We start from the raw sequence: 13,707 nt of genomic DNA on the forward strand, positions 1-13,707 counted from the left end.
GTGGAAAGCAGAAGCCTTTGATTTGCTTATAGTGTGTGAATTCAGCCCTGTGTTAATTAATATTAAAATTCTTTACTGGTAGGTGCTGTTGATTTCACAATATCTTATTTGGCCTCATTATTGACAACTTCTTATGTGTGTTTTAATGCTTCTTGCAAGCATTATGAAAAAACCCAACTTTGTTCTATTTTATAGATGTATATTTATGCATTAGGGTTCACTGGATATACTTTTAGTTCTAAGTGATTTAGAAATGGAATTCTGCTAATAAGCAGGATTTCATTGCATGTTGATCAACATATTTTGCTGTAATTCTTCAAATCAGAAATTAATACGGAAGAAATTGGTGTTTCTTACATGATAAAACCTTTGACTTCATAAACAGTTGCAAGGACTTACAGGACTATCCTGTGTAAAAACATGATATGCCTACTTGGGACACTTATTTCAGATACTAAATCAGGAAATAGGGTCCCTATAGAGTCAATTGAAAGAAGCTGGCATTCTTGAGAGCACACAGAGCTGCAGACTGATCTATGCTGTCAGTCAATGACCTATAATGTCTCTTATACTGAACATATACACAGGACTTTGCAAATGATGACCTCCAAAAAGCAGAGACCTTCTTAAATAATTTAAAGGACCAATCTCATATGCTTGTCATTGCTCAAATTGAATATAACCAGTATTTGGCTCCAGTTCTGCAATGCAATATATTTTGAGTCTTAGAATACAATTTCTTTCCTTACATTTTGAAATCATGAAATAAAATGTGGTTTAAAATATGTATTTCTGAAAGATGGATACTGAAAATCTGTTGAAATAGTTGCATACTCATGTCACGAAAGTTTCATACCACTTTTACATTTCAAGCTTATTTAAAGTTTAGTAACTGAAAACAAAGAAAAAAATGCACATGTAGAATAAATGATCCATGAATATCTCTCAGAGTATGTAAACATTCAATGTGAAATTAAAGTGGAGGTCATGCACAAATAATCCAGACAGCATGCAAATTCAAAACAAAGCAAGTATGAAAGAAAGCCAGAGGGAAAAAAAAAATAAGCACATGAAGGATTAAAGTAATCTATGGATGAAAGGAGGACTGACATGCTCATTACATCACTTTAATGACCTAATGGACATAATTAAATTAAAATGTGTTTTCTGTGATAATTTCTTTTACTTTTCCAAAGAAAGGAATGTAGCACGTTAACATTTCTGTTTGTGAAAATGTTGTTTATCATGATTTATCTGAATTTGACATAGTAATGCAATTGGCACTACACACTTTAAAAGGGAAAAAAGAGATATACAAACAATAACACCTCAAAAAGCAAGGGGGTTTTAAAATTACAATCACTTCATTACAGCACTTTGGAATTCAAGAGAACGTTATCAAATTAATAAATAAATATGCTGTGTTTCACAGAAAATATGAGAAATAACACTTATATATTGTTTCAATTTTTTCCCCAGTGGTCTAGAGCAAAAACTTCATAAAGTACATTTTCACCAGAAAAGCATGTATTATTTTCCCACTTCTGCATGATATAACAGTATACACCAAATTAGACAGATATTTTATACTGTTATATACACTTTTTCTCCTTTTGCTGTTTCAAGTACTGGGTTGCTTTTTTAATAAGATATTGTTCCACTTCAATTTGGATGACCAAAATCTGGCAATTTACAGCACATGACTATCATGTGTGATTATGTCACTGTATTCACACCAGTAAAAACATTTCTTCCTAAAATAAGGCTGATCTAATTATATTAATATCCATAACCAAATATGTTTATGCATGTGATAATATTTCTATAGATTAATCAATGTGTATATTCATGTCAATGACCATATATACTAGCATGGTGTAGTCAGAGGGTTTATATTTTAAATAACAAAGAAGCTGTAAAATATTATAAAACATTAAAGTGGGTCTGGCTCTGCAAACTTATAGAAATAATTAGTCCTTAGTACTAACTGAATGAGCAGTTAGTTTAAGAAAACAAGTGCTTGTTTTCTTAAATTAAGTGTATGTTTCTTCACAAGGAATCAAAGACAAGAGCCTTGATTTTGGCTTTGCATGCAACATAAATGGTATCGAAGTCAGGCTGATGGTCTCCACCTTAAGGATATGAAATCCTGCTGACAACCCCAAAAAGGCTTCTAACAGATATCATGATTTATATCTCTAATGAATAGAAAAGAAAGAAAAGAAAGAAGAGGGAGACTCACACAGAATAAAACCATATTTTCTATGGTACACACCATGTTAATTCCAGATTTTGCTCCATTGGTGAAAAGTAGAGACCAACACTGAGTGTGTATTTTCTTTTTTAAGAAAAGATCACGTGTATGAGGATCTGTGGCTAGGTTAAACTCCAAATCTCAGATGTATTTGAGAAATTTTATTTCAGTACAATGGAAACTTTGGACCTGTCAAATACTCTGGAGCCATAGGCTCCATATGCTTCTGGGAAGCTCTGAAATAGATGTAGGATAAATAAGACAGAGTTATTTGCCTACATCTCTCCACCTGATACAAACGTTGCATGCAACTGGAATTGCAATTGTGATAGCAAGCTTAGCCTGATTCAACAGCGTTTATGCAGGCAGAGTTTCTGAAAGTCAGTGAAAAAGTGCCTGAAAATGGATTCCTTGTAAGTTGCAGGTTTTTTGCCATGATAATGTAAAAACTTGTAATGGCAAATAACTCAGGCATTTCAGTGGCAGTGAAAAACCTGTACAAGAGATTACTTGTATATGTCACTGCCATCACACAGATCACCACTAACCTAGGCAACAGCAGTAGGAGGCACTTTAAACAGACAAGTGCCTAACACTACAAGGCAAATGAAATTTTCAATTTGTTTGACAACAGAACAGTGACATCATTCACAGCACTTGATCTGCAATAGAAGAGTCTCTTTTCAGAAAAAAAAGGGGAGGAAAGTGTTCACTCATGCCCTGAATCCTTGTTTGATACTACTTAAGCATAGATTGTGTTTTGAAGAAGCCAAGAAAAATAATTGTGATGTGCCTGATGCACTGTGGCTTGACCAAGTATCCCCAATTGTCCCTGGTTATGTAAGCCTGGGTTACACATACCAACCTTCCCTGGTTGTGACAGACATTAAACTTCTGTGTGTTTCTGCTTCTCAAAAACCCACTTGGGTACTTTTTTGTGTCAGCATCAGTTTTGTATTCTAAATGTTTTTCTCCTGGCTCAGCACCCATGAATATGTTACTCATCAGCTAATAGGGTAGTGTTTTTTAAAGGAAATTTTCATGTAATATTAAATAAACAATCCAATCTCAAAATTTTCTTTGTAGTAGTAAACATCACAAAACACAGTAAGTTGATAGTTTTACCATACTGTAATAGGCAACTATATTGTTGTTTACTTGGAGCTTCTTCCCACATTTTTTTTCAGAGTGTAGCTGATTCAACCCCTGCTATTTAGTGCAGATGGGATCTTGACACAGGTTGTCCTCTTTAGGCTTTGCTGAAGATCCTAAATATGTTGGGGAAAGTTTTTTTTTTGGTGATCTAACAAATTTGTTTTGTCAAAGCAAATAAACTCCCAACTGCTTCAGGAATGCTTTCTTTTGCCATTTCATTCAACAAATGCTAATCCTCAGTCATCAGTGGGGAACCAGTGTATAGGGACCACCTGAGAGAAAGCTGTTCCAGATCACTGGCTGTGAAATTCTTTTTTACAGGGTGTAGATAGATTTCATATACCATCTAATTTTAGGCAGGTTTGAGCTATGCTTTAACCTAGTTTTTATATTCTGTGATTATGTATGTCAGTTTTGTTCTCAGATTGGTCTAGCAGTGTACATGAAAAATTAATTTCACTGCTTCTTATCTGCAATGTGGTTTTCTTATTCTCCTTATTTAATACCTGATTTTGGCCTAAGCCAAATGAAAATCCCTCATGTACTCACCCTTCTACAAAAATCTACAAAATTTATTATCAACATTATGTCCTTGCAATCCTTTTCTCTATATTTAACTGACACTTTTCATATTAAAGAGATTAATTTACTCATTTGAATACTGACTTTAATAAAAGATGGGGTACTCAAACACTGTTAAATCCCTATATTTAAATATTTAAATTTTACAGATCTCTATAGTATATATTTTAAATCTCTACCATCCTACCAAAAATTTGCACTGACACAGAAAGAAAATATTTGGACTGTAACATATACTCAGTGTTATTTCTCCTTGGAAGCATATATACCACCTCACTGGTTTTATAGTGGGCTTTTTCTCCTGGCAATCCCAAGCCATGATGAATTTGAAATCTCAGGTTAAATGACCTGACCAAGTCTAGAGGGTGCCACTGCTATTGAGCCATTCCTGCTTTCCTGATGTGACCCCAAACTGGGCCATGGCCTGGGCTCACACACACAGAAAGCACCTCATGGTGTCCCTGCAGACATGCACAAGATAAGCTGAGGAGTTCTCAGTGGCAGCTGTAAGCCTGGCTGTCCAGGGATCACAGAGTAAATTCCCCGAGATGTGGATCTTCCATTCTTATTCTGCACACACAGTTAAACCCTGGCAAACAGCACTAGCCAACTTCCCTATGATTTTTTATGAGATGCTAGGGGAAGGACATCCCTAGTCTGTTAAGTTCAGCCTTTAGTTTTCTTAGATACTTCAAGCCTGGCCTACAGTCATTCCTTATTGAATTTTTGCACCATAATCTGTTTTGATAAGTGAGAACCAACTGGGTGAGAAGAAGCTTAGATGAAAATAACTCTGCTTGCTTAGTTTTCCCATGAAGCTGTAGGGAGATTTGGGTGTTGGCAATCCAAGATGACAAAGTAAAAGCCTGATTAAAAACTCCATGATGTCTAGCTTCTCCAGACGAGGGTAGGGTGGCTTAGTATTCATAAGTATGAAATTTTAATAATTTTTTTTAAAGACTGAATTATTGCTTGCTGTCTGCCAGCAACTCAATTTTAATTCCTGAAAAACAACAGTTATAACCAACATAAACTACCAGGGGAGAAGAAAGACTAATAGACTTTGAAGAAAACACGTAAAATCAGTATTTCCAATTTTGCAAAGCTCTATTTAACTTGGTGCAAGGTACGAAGGGAGCACTTTTCTATGGTAATTTGCATGGGTATATCAATGTCAGCAAGATGAAACACCAACCTAAAATCTTGCTTACGTGACAGCCAAAGTAATTTACACTTATCTGCAGGTTGTACACCACAATACAAGTGGGAAGGAATTGTTCAAACAGCAGCACTGGAATTGATAGCATGAAAATAAGAAAGGGCAAAGCTCCTTGACAGTGAAATCAATTTGGATGTAGAATAATCTGCCCCAAGGGGAGTGAAAAGCCTAGATAATTTTTTCACATTTAAAACAAATCTGCTAATCTTAAGTACTGTGGAGAATAACACTGCAGTGCTTGGAGAGAAGGGGGTGGTGAAGGGAAAAGAGCTAAACAGCAATCCTCTCCTAGCTCTAACATCTGTGTTTCTGTGATGAGATGCTCACAAACGCGACATCTCAGAGCTGTGCTGTGGTCCAGTGTGGGCCTGGACCTAGCCAATCTCACTGCAACCAAATGGGAAGTGAGAAGGTCTTCCTCTCCTTCCTCAAGTCTCCAACTGGAATCAGAAAGTGTTTTTGACATTGTCCTAAATGTTCCTCTATGCTGGCCAATATTTTTTTCCTGACAAGGGACTTTCCCACTTAGAGCTGATGTATGTTATTCATGCATTCAAGTGCTGTGCACTTGTGCAAGTGCAAACCACTGCATTAAATGGACCACTGCACAAAATAAGTTGCAAAAAGACCTTTATTACTCTTACTTTGTTATGGAGTAGTGGAGAAAGATTTACAATACCTACATGCCTTCAAACTGTACTTATGGAAAGAGAGTTGGACAAGATAATCTTCTGAATTTCCTTTTGAGTTAAAGGAAGAGTGACTGGTATAGCAGGATGAATTATGGCAAGGGTCTGGCTCAGCAGACAAATCATACCAGGTTCTTGGTTTCAATTGAATACATTGATTTATTTAGGCCTTACAGCTAAAGTTAAAACAAATAAAGGCATGGGCAAACAAACCCAAAGCCAGTTTCTAAAAGACTCGTTTGAGGTTTGTTTAGGAGGTGAAGCTCCCGCATCTTGCAGTAATGTATCTCACAGGACCAGTCTCGCAAGCAGGATATCAAGTTAGATGGACTTTGGCAGTTCCTGTGTCCCTATAAACTTCCAAACTTGGTCTCTGAGTCACTGAGGCAATCACTGAGCTGCTTTAATTTAACTGAGTCAGAAAGAAAGATGTGAAATATTGAGCATGTCTCTTCCGGATGAGTGTTGATGATGATAAACTCCACACTTCTGGATCTTTGTGTGATATCTTACTAGAAGAAAATGTTGTTGTCTTTTTAATTCTTTCACAATGTCTACTGCCAATACTACAAATTTTTCTTTTCAACCAATTTTTTAGAAGAAAACCCAAGTAAGGCATCTATACATACATACAAACTTCCTATTATTTATTCTGGATATTAGACAGCAAGTTATAAAAATAGACCACGCATGAAGTTCAGCTCAGCACAAATTTCAGCTGGAACAGCTTAGAAGAAAAACAATTAACTCTCAGCTGTAAACTTTGGTATTTTACCTGTGCTAGCAAATTTTTACTGTGTTATATTTAAGCTGTGACTGATTTAAACATTGCACTACATATCTTTTTGTCAGCGACTTTCCTAAAGATTTCTCTTACCTAAGCAGGGATGGCACAAACTTCTTGTGGGATAGGAAGTACAGCTACTATAGTCCCTAATATTATGACCACCTAAGAAACAATATCCTATAAATAAAACTCCACACAGTTATCAGAATTACAGAAAAATTACAGAAAAAACAGTAAAATCTACAAAATATGTGTGCTTATATTGCTCATTAAGTGAAAAATGACTCTTTTAGTATTTAGTATTTTTTTTTATTTGAGTGACAAGATGCCAACAGGCAGAAATATTTTTCATCATCTTGATAAATTCAGTGACAAATCCTTTATTTCTCAAATTTTCTACTCTGATCCACTTTGCTTACAAATTGCTGGCTGATATTTAGAATTTGTCCTTCTCAACAAAATGAAATATGGAAAACAGACACAAAGATTTTTTAGTTTAATATTTCTTTCAATTTGAAAGACATTTTTTCAAACACTTTACTGGATTTTTGAAAGAATGCTACAGAAACAAATTTCTTCACTTCAGCTGGGTAAAAGCCTCAGATTTGACTTGACAGTCATTTTTTCACAATTACTAGAACTGATTCACCTTCTTAAAACCAAGATTCTTTAAGGTGCATCAGTTCCCTGCCAGAGCCAACACTGCTGCCATGACATAAATTAAAACTGATGATTCACTTGTTTTCCTTTATTTTTGACTGTACCTGAACCCAACATACATTACTGCTAAATTACTGCATGTCTTTGGAGGGTGCCTCAAGATAACCTGGAACAACAAGAATCGATACAGTGAAATCTTTCTGCCAATGTGCTGTTTTATCAGTTGAACTTCATTTGATTACTCCAGCACAAGAGTGAAGCAGATGCTGATGACAGCACTATTTCTAATGCACCTTGGAGAAATGCTGAGCAAAAAGTGTTCAGCTCAAGGGGAATGATCAGGGCAGTCCAATATTGCAGGCTCAGGTCAATCCAAAAGTGCAGCCAACATCCAAGACCTGGCAACAGCTCCATCATGAGGACAGAGCTATGGAGGATGTGAAAACTCATGGAAGAGTAAAGGCAGTTGGACAAATGAGATTCAGATTTTCCTCCTTGTCCTGGCTACAGAGAGGGGGTGGACTTTAGTGCTGTGAGGGTGTGACCAAGCTGTTGTTCTATACCACACACATCATCCCTGGGTTGTGTGGATTCAGCAGGAAAAGCTGGGTAACCTTTACTGGCAGTCATCCAGTGGCAGTGGCTTATTTGGAGTTTAATTTCCTGCTGGTTTTAAAACCAGCACACTCCTATGTGGGAAGAAGTAATCTCCTTCCAGAAACAAGTTGTTCCACAAACAAGAACAATGCTGAGATCTGATTCTTCCATGACCACCCAATGTTTAACCATTTTGGAGGTTTTAAAGCTTTTGACAGAACTTAAATCCAACAGAAAAAACCCACAGAACCATAAAATATCCTGAGTTGGAAGGGACCAACAAGGATCATTGAGTCCAGCTCCTGGCCCTGCACAGAACCATCCCCAAGAGTCATACCATGGGCCTGAGAGCATTGTCCAAACACTTCTTGAACTCTGTCAGGCTGGTGCAGTGAGTACTTCCCTGGGGAGCCTGGTCGGTGCCCAGCCCCACTCTGGGTGAACCTTTCCCCAGTATCCAACCTAAACCTCCCCTGACTCAACTTCAGGCCATTCCCTTTAATTCTGTCACTGGTCACAACACAGAGAAGAGATCAGTGCCTGCCCCTGTGCTTCCCCTTGTGAGGAAATTGTACCCTGCAATGACAAATGCCCTTTGCCTCTCAGGAATGATGACCCTGTACACTACAGACTGAGTGCTAATGAGCACTCCAAATCAGCAGCTTTTTGAATGTACTCAGATTGTGGTTTTTCCTCTACTTTTATGCTTGTCCCAGTACCAATCACTTAGGAAATCTGTTAATTGTGTCTAATATCTTTAGAAAAGAAGGGTAAAGAAAAATTGTCCAAAATCCACTGCATATGTGGAAAACTTTCAGATTATGGACTACAGAACTGCTTCTCCCTAAAGGTGAATCTTTATACTTAGAAAACTGAAGCCTAGTAAATAATTGATGTTAGAAAAAAATCTTCATTAGGCAGAGAGAGGGTATAGACAGCCTAATATACTGTTATGCTCTTTTTCAGTGGGATTAAATTGAGATAATTGACTTTTTCACTGCATTAATACACCCAGATCTGCCCTGGTAAACCACCATCACATAAGCTGTACCTGAGAGCAGGGCAGGTGTGACTGCTGCTTCTGCTTTGTGACAAAGACAAATAATCCAATTTCCATAGACAGTCATAGAAGAAGAAATAAAAACAGGATTAAGCTGTAGCAGTCCAGCCCTTTCTAAGAATGAGGAGAGTGAGGTACTGAAGTGGGCTGTTTGGGAAGAATATGAAATATCTGTTGTGGCAGGTCTTTAAGCAGAGATTAGACAAATCTGAAATATAGGAGCGAGTAACAGAAGAAACCCTCAGGGCAGAGGTGACCACCCAAGGTTCCCAAAGACCAGTTTTGCTCTGTTTGGATGACCAGGGCTGAAAATATGATGTTTTTGTAGAGCATAAATGGTTTGGAAACATGTGGGTTTATTTGTTTGGCTTTCTCCCCTGCCTCCTTCAAATACTCAAAACTGTCAAAAGTGTCCTCTGTATCAAGTTCTGTTGGTCACTGGATTTTGACACTTGGAGGAGAGGTGCATTAAATACGCAGAGGGTTTTGTTTACCCCAGAATACCAAATTTGCTACCTCAGTCAGGTTTCACTTTCTCCTTTCCTGCCTCAGTGCCATGTTGCTAAAATGACAATAAAGCAAGAAGATGACCTTACATTTCAGGTATCTGTGGGATCTGTAAACAGAATCTGCACATAAGAAATATTATTAAATGCTATCAAACTTCTGACTGTCGTAATAAATTCATTCAGAGGCAACTGAAGAGATGGCTGAGTGTGATGTAGGTGATCTGACTGGAATCTGAAAAGAGCTGTGGATGACAAGCTAAGTCAATAGAAAAAACCCCTAATGGGTAGTGATGGAGCAGTGTGGTGTGGGTCACAGCCCAGGACCTGCACTGCTGATGAGCAGCAGAGCTGGAAGGGGTTTTGAAAGGATGGGGCAGTCTCTTGGCAGGCACCTCATCCCTGTTCAGCACCCTGCTGAGCATCCTCACCAGGGCAGGCACCCATCTGGGAATGCTTCCCAGTAAACATGGGCTGAATATCTCCCCACACTCTGACACACACATTAAAAATGGAAATTGCAGGAGACATCACTTTCATTTCATTGGGAAATGAAGTAGAGTATTTGTACATAAGAAAATATTCTGGAGTCACTGGTCAGGTAAGGTGGGAAATGAAAAGGCGTGTGGTATAAAAAAACAGTTCTCTGTATAAAATCAAGTTCTATCTACATTTTTGCTGATATTTCAACACATCTCTGGAAACAGGCAACACCCATAAATATTAGTAAAACTGAGGTGTTGCTAAAAGTCTTTCCAAGAGCTATGATTTCAGCTGTGGAATATTTTCAAGAGACAGTCAAGGAAGTGTATGTGATCTGACAGGGAGAAAAGCAAAAGGTGCTATTTTTGTCTCCTGGAAGACCTGTTGTAATTACAACAGTTAAGAAAAAAGCAGATTACTGGCTAATCTCTTTCCCTCCTGAAATATTTCTGTCACTTGACACTCTGTTTGATTCACTAAAACATCCAAAAAGCCCTCAACAACTCTGGGTTTTAGGATTAGAAAAGGAAAGGCTATTTTTGTTCAGTCTGGAGCCTGTGGTAGGGAGAGTTAACAAGAGCTCAGTATGCTGTTTTGGTAGATACATTACCCTGGTCACAGCTATTCACATGCTCTGCTCCTTTTGGTGCAAAGGTGAGCATCAGAAGATACTTGAGATATGATCTTGAGTTAAACATAGCATAAAACATACTTTTTAACGAAGTTTGTGCTTACATAACTTCTTTAGCTTCCTCCAGCAAAAATATCAGACATAAACCTTTGGGCTGCTCCATTTTCCACTGATTATCCATAGACCAGTGAGCCCCAAAGACTGAGAAAGCAAATGCTTAGGAAATCATAACTGTGTTATCTTCTCTTCATTTATATATATATATATATATAAACATTTCCAGTGTCCTGGAAACCCTGTCCTTTGCTGGGCAGAGAGTGGCTCTAGGGGACCAAAGCACTGTAGCGGTGGATTTGATGCACCAGCCACCTTCAATGACAACTAGAAAAAATGCTGAAGTTCATGACAACAAATATAAGAATGAAGATAGAAGCTTCAACACAATTAGAAGCATATTCTTTGCTTGGTGAAATGACACTGTTTATGACTGGTTTTGTATTCTTTTCCTTACTACATAGATGTTACCATCTCTAACTGATCTGATATCTTTAAAAGTGTTAACAGGCCCTGGATCCTGGTGATGTCCCTGAGCTTGAACAAATAAATTTCTCTGGGTCAGAATAAACAGAATATGACAGAAAGGTAGCCCTACTGGGTTAAGCCAGAGATCCAGTTAGCCAAGTAGCTGTTTGGCACTTTTTGTCCCGTAACAGATGTTTAAAAGGAAAAGTAGAAGTAATATGATTCTTTCCATTTTATAACATCTCTTCTTGAAATCAGCAATTAATATATTCTGAGTTACATGACAAAAGTTTTAAAGTTGTCATTAATTTTGCTACTTGCTAAGCTATCTAATTCTTTTTCAATTTACTTATTTTTTATGCAATATCCTGTAATAATGAGCATGGGAATTTAATTATGCATTGCATGCAAAGGTACTACCCATGGCCTTATTTAAACTTGAGACCAGAAGGTTTCCCTAGAGCTTCCTAATTTTAATTCACATTCCCTGTTTCTGTATCCATCCTGATTTTGTAGACTTTAATTTCACAAGGCGTGGATTGGAGGAGTCCAATGAAAAAAATAAGTCATATAAATATTCTAACTCACATTTTTAAGAAGTGTTAAATTACTTTTATAGAGGAAGTAACATACAAGTTTGGCCTGAAAAAGAGGAACTTTGGGCCTTTAGAAAGATTATCCTTTAGCTCTTCCTACAAACAGGTTTGTCAACTATATTGCTGAGCATTCTTAAGCACCTTTTTAGTGAGACACAAGGAGCTGATCAACTACAAATGTCACCCTATCTCTAACACTTTCTTTCCATCTAATCTCCAGATATGGGATTAAAAATGAGGTACAAGGAGATAAAAATGCATAAGACTTCATAAACTCATAGAATAACTAGTCAGTTTCTGCTTCAAAATCATAGTTATATCAAAGACATTTTGGCATTATCTCAGGAAACCTTTGCTGTGGGTTATTAGCTCTTGAACATTGCTTCTACAATGGAAGGGTTAGTGAGATTATTCAGGTAAAACAGAAGTAAGGTACACCTTTACCTGTCCAAAACCCCCGAGGATTCTCTGTATTCAGTTAAGGGGTTTTTTTGTTTGCTTTCTTTTTTTAAAAATTATTTCTTAAATGCTTCTATGCACATCTCATGGACAAATTTAGAAATATTCCATGAAAAGATTTCTCCTAGTTTCATCTTTAGAGTAAACTAAGACATTTAGACTTGCCCCCACAGTCATGAATGTATGAGCCAAAGAAGCCACAGACCCACATAAGCTCATTCCTATTGGAATTTTAGCTTGATTTTGAAATAAAATAATTTTCCTAGGCCTACTGCAGCCCCGTTTACCTGGTCTAAATTTCTTCCAAAGTTGGAAAAAAAAAAGTAAAAATGTAAAGTGTGGACTCAGACATTTTACAGCACTTCATTTTGGACACTGAAAGACAAAATGGAAATACTGACACCTTCAATCCACATACATATGTGTGTGCTTACTTGAGTATCTCATTTCATCTGGAAGGTTTTGTCCCAAAAGGCTACAGTGGTCTTACCCTATAATTACACAATTTCCTAAACACTGAATCAAACACTGATGTTGAGTGGCTGGAAGATTAATGTTACACTGATGACAAAAATGGAAAAACAATTTGGGGAATCAAGAGTAATTAAATTCTTGACAGAATCACTTGAAAAGGGATCATTAGTTTTATGAATGAATTATTCCCCTGCAGTTTTGTTTATATATGAGAAATAGACATTTAAGAAGTGATTTCTTCTTATTGGCAATATAAAACTTATTATCTCTCAAAATAAGTGGCAACATTAATACATAGGGTTGCAGAGAGTGGTCATTTCAAACTATAAAATGAAATTTTGACTTCTAAAGAAATGGTGTGAGATGAATCAGTCTTTTCTTAGTGCATTTTATTATGTATTTTTTACTGAGTTGTCTGCAAGCGCAAGTAATGTACAGTTCCATGTGCCTCCTAAGTCTGGAAAACTTGTTTCAGTCACTATTCAACAATATTTCAGTCAATATTCAAGCAATAATTTTGCATTTGCATTGAATCCAGGGATTGTTCTGTAGAGCAGTAACAGGGAAGTATTTTCAAGTGTGAAACACTATTCTGCTGGCATGTAGAGACTTAGGAATCCCTGTGCTAGGAACTCTGTGTCCACGGGAAGAGGAATTTCTTACCCTGCTAATCTGTCTGAAAAGACAGAATAAGGGAATTTTTAGTATTACCATTATGGAGGGAACCTGAAGGAAGGAAAGATTAAGAATGAGAATTTCAAACTAGGCAGAAGATCACATGAACAGCAGGTCTGGAAGGGACCTGCTGAACCAGTTGGTCATTTCCCATGCTAGCACCTACCTATGGTCATGTTCACTCATCACACAGTTTTGGCCCTGCTCTGTTTTCTGCAGCCAAGCAGGACTTTTCCCTCATGGCTGCTGAATCTGTGTCTCCTCGTTTGCTCACAGAAGCCCTCAGTTGTAAATTCCAAACATGCCAACTGGACGGGTTTCAAAAATAAATCCCTGCAAATGTCAAGTATTCACTAGT

At 37.2% G+C, this 13,707-nt stretch overlaps 1 protein-coding gene across 15 annotated transcripts in view; it reads right to left on the reverse strand.

Moving 5' to 3' along the window:
* The window catches only part of DLG2 (discs large MAGUK scaffold protein 2), a 983,427-nt gene that overhangs the window by 25,525 nt on the left and 944,195 nt on the right, over window positions 1–13,707 (reverse strand). The window lies entirely within an intron of this gene.

This window comes from Melospiza georgiana, chromosome 2 (assembly GCF_028018845.1).
Source record: "Melospiza georgiana isolate bMelGeo1 chromosome 2, bMelGeo1.pri, whole genome shotgun sequence".
NCBI lineage: Eukaryota > Metazoa > Chordata > Aves > Passeriformes > Passerellidae > Melospiza > Melospiza georgiana.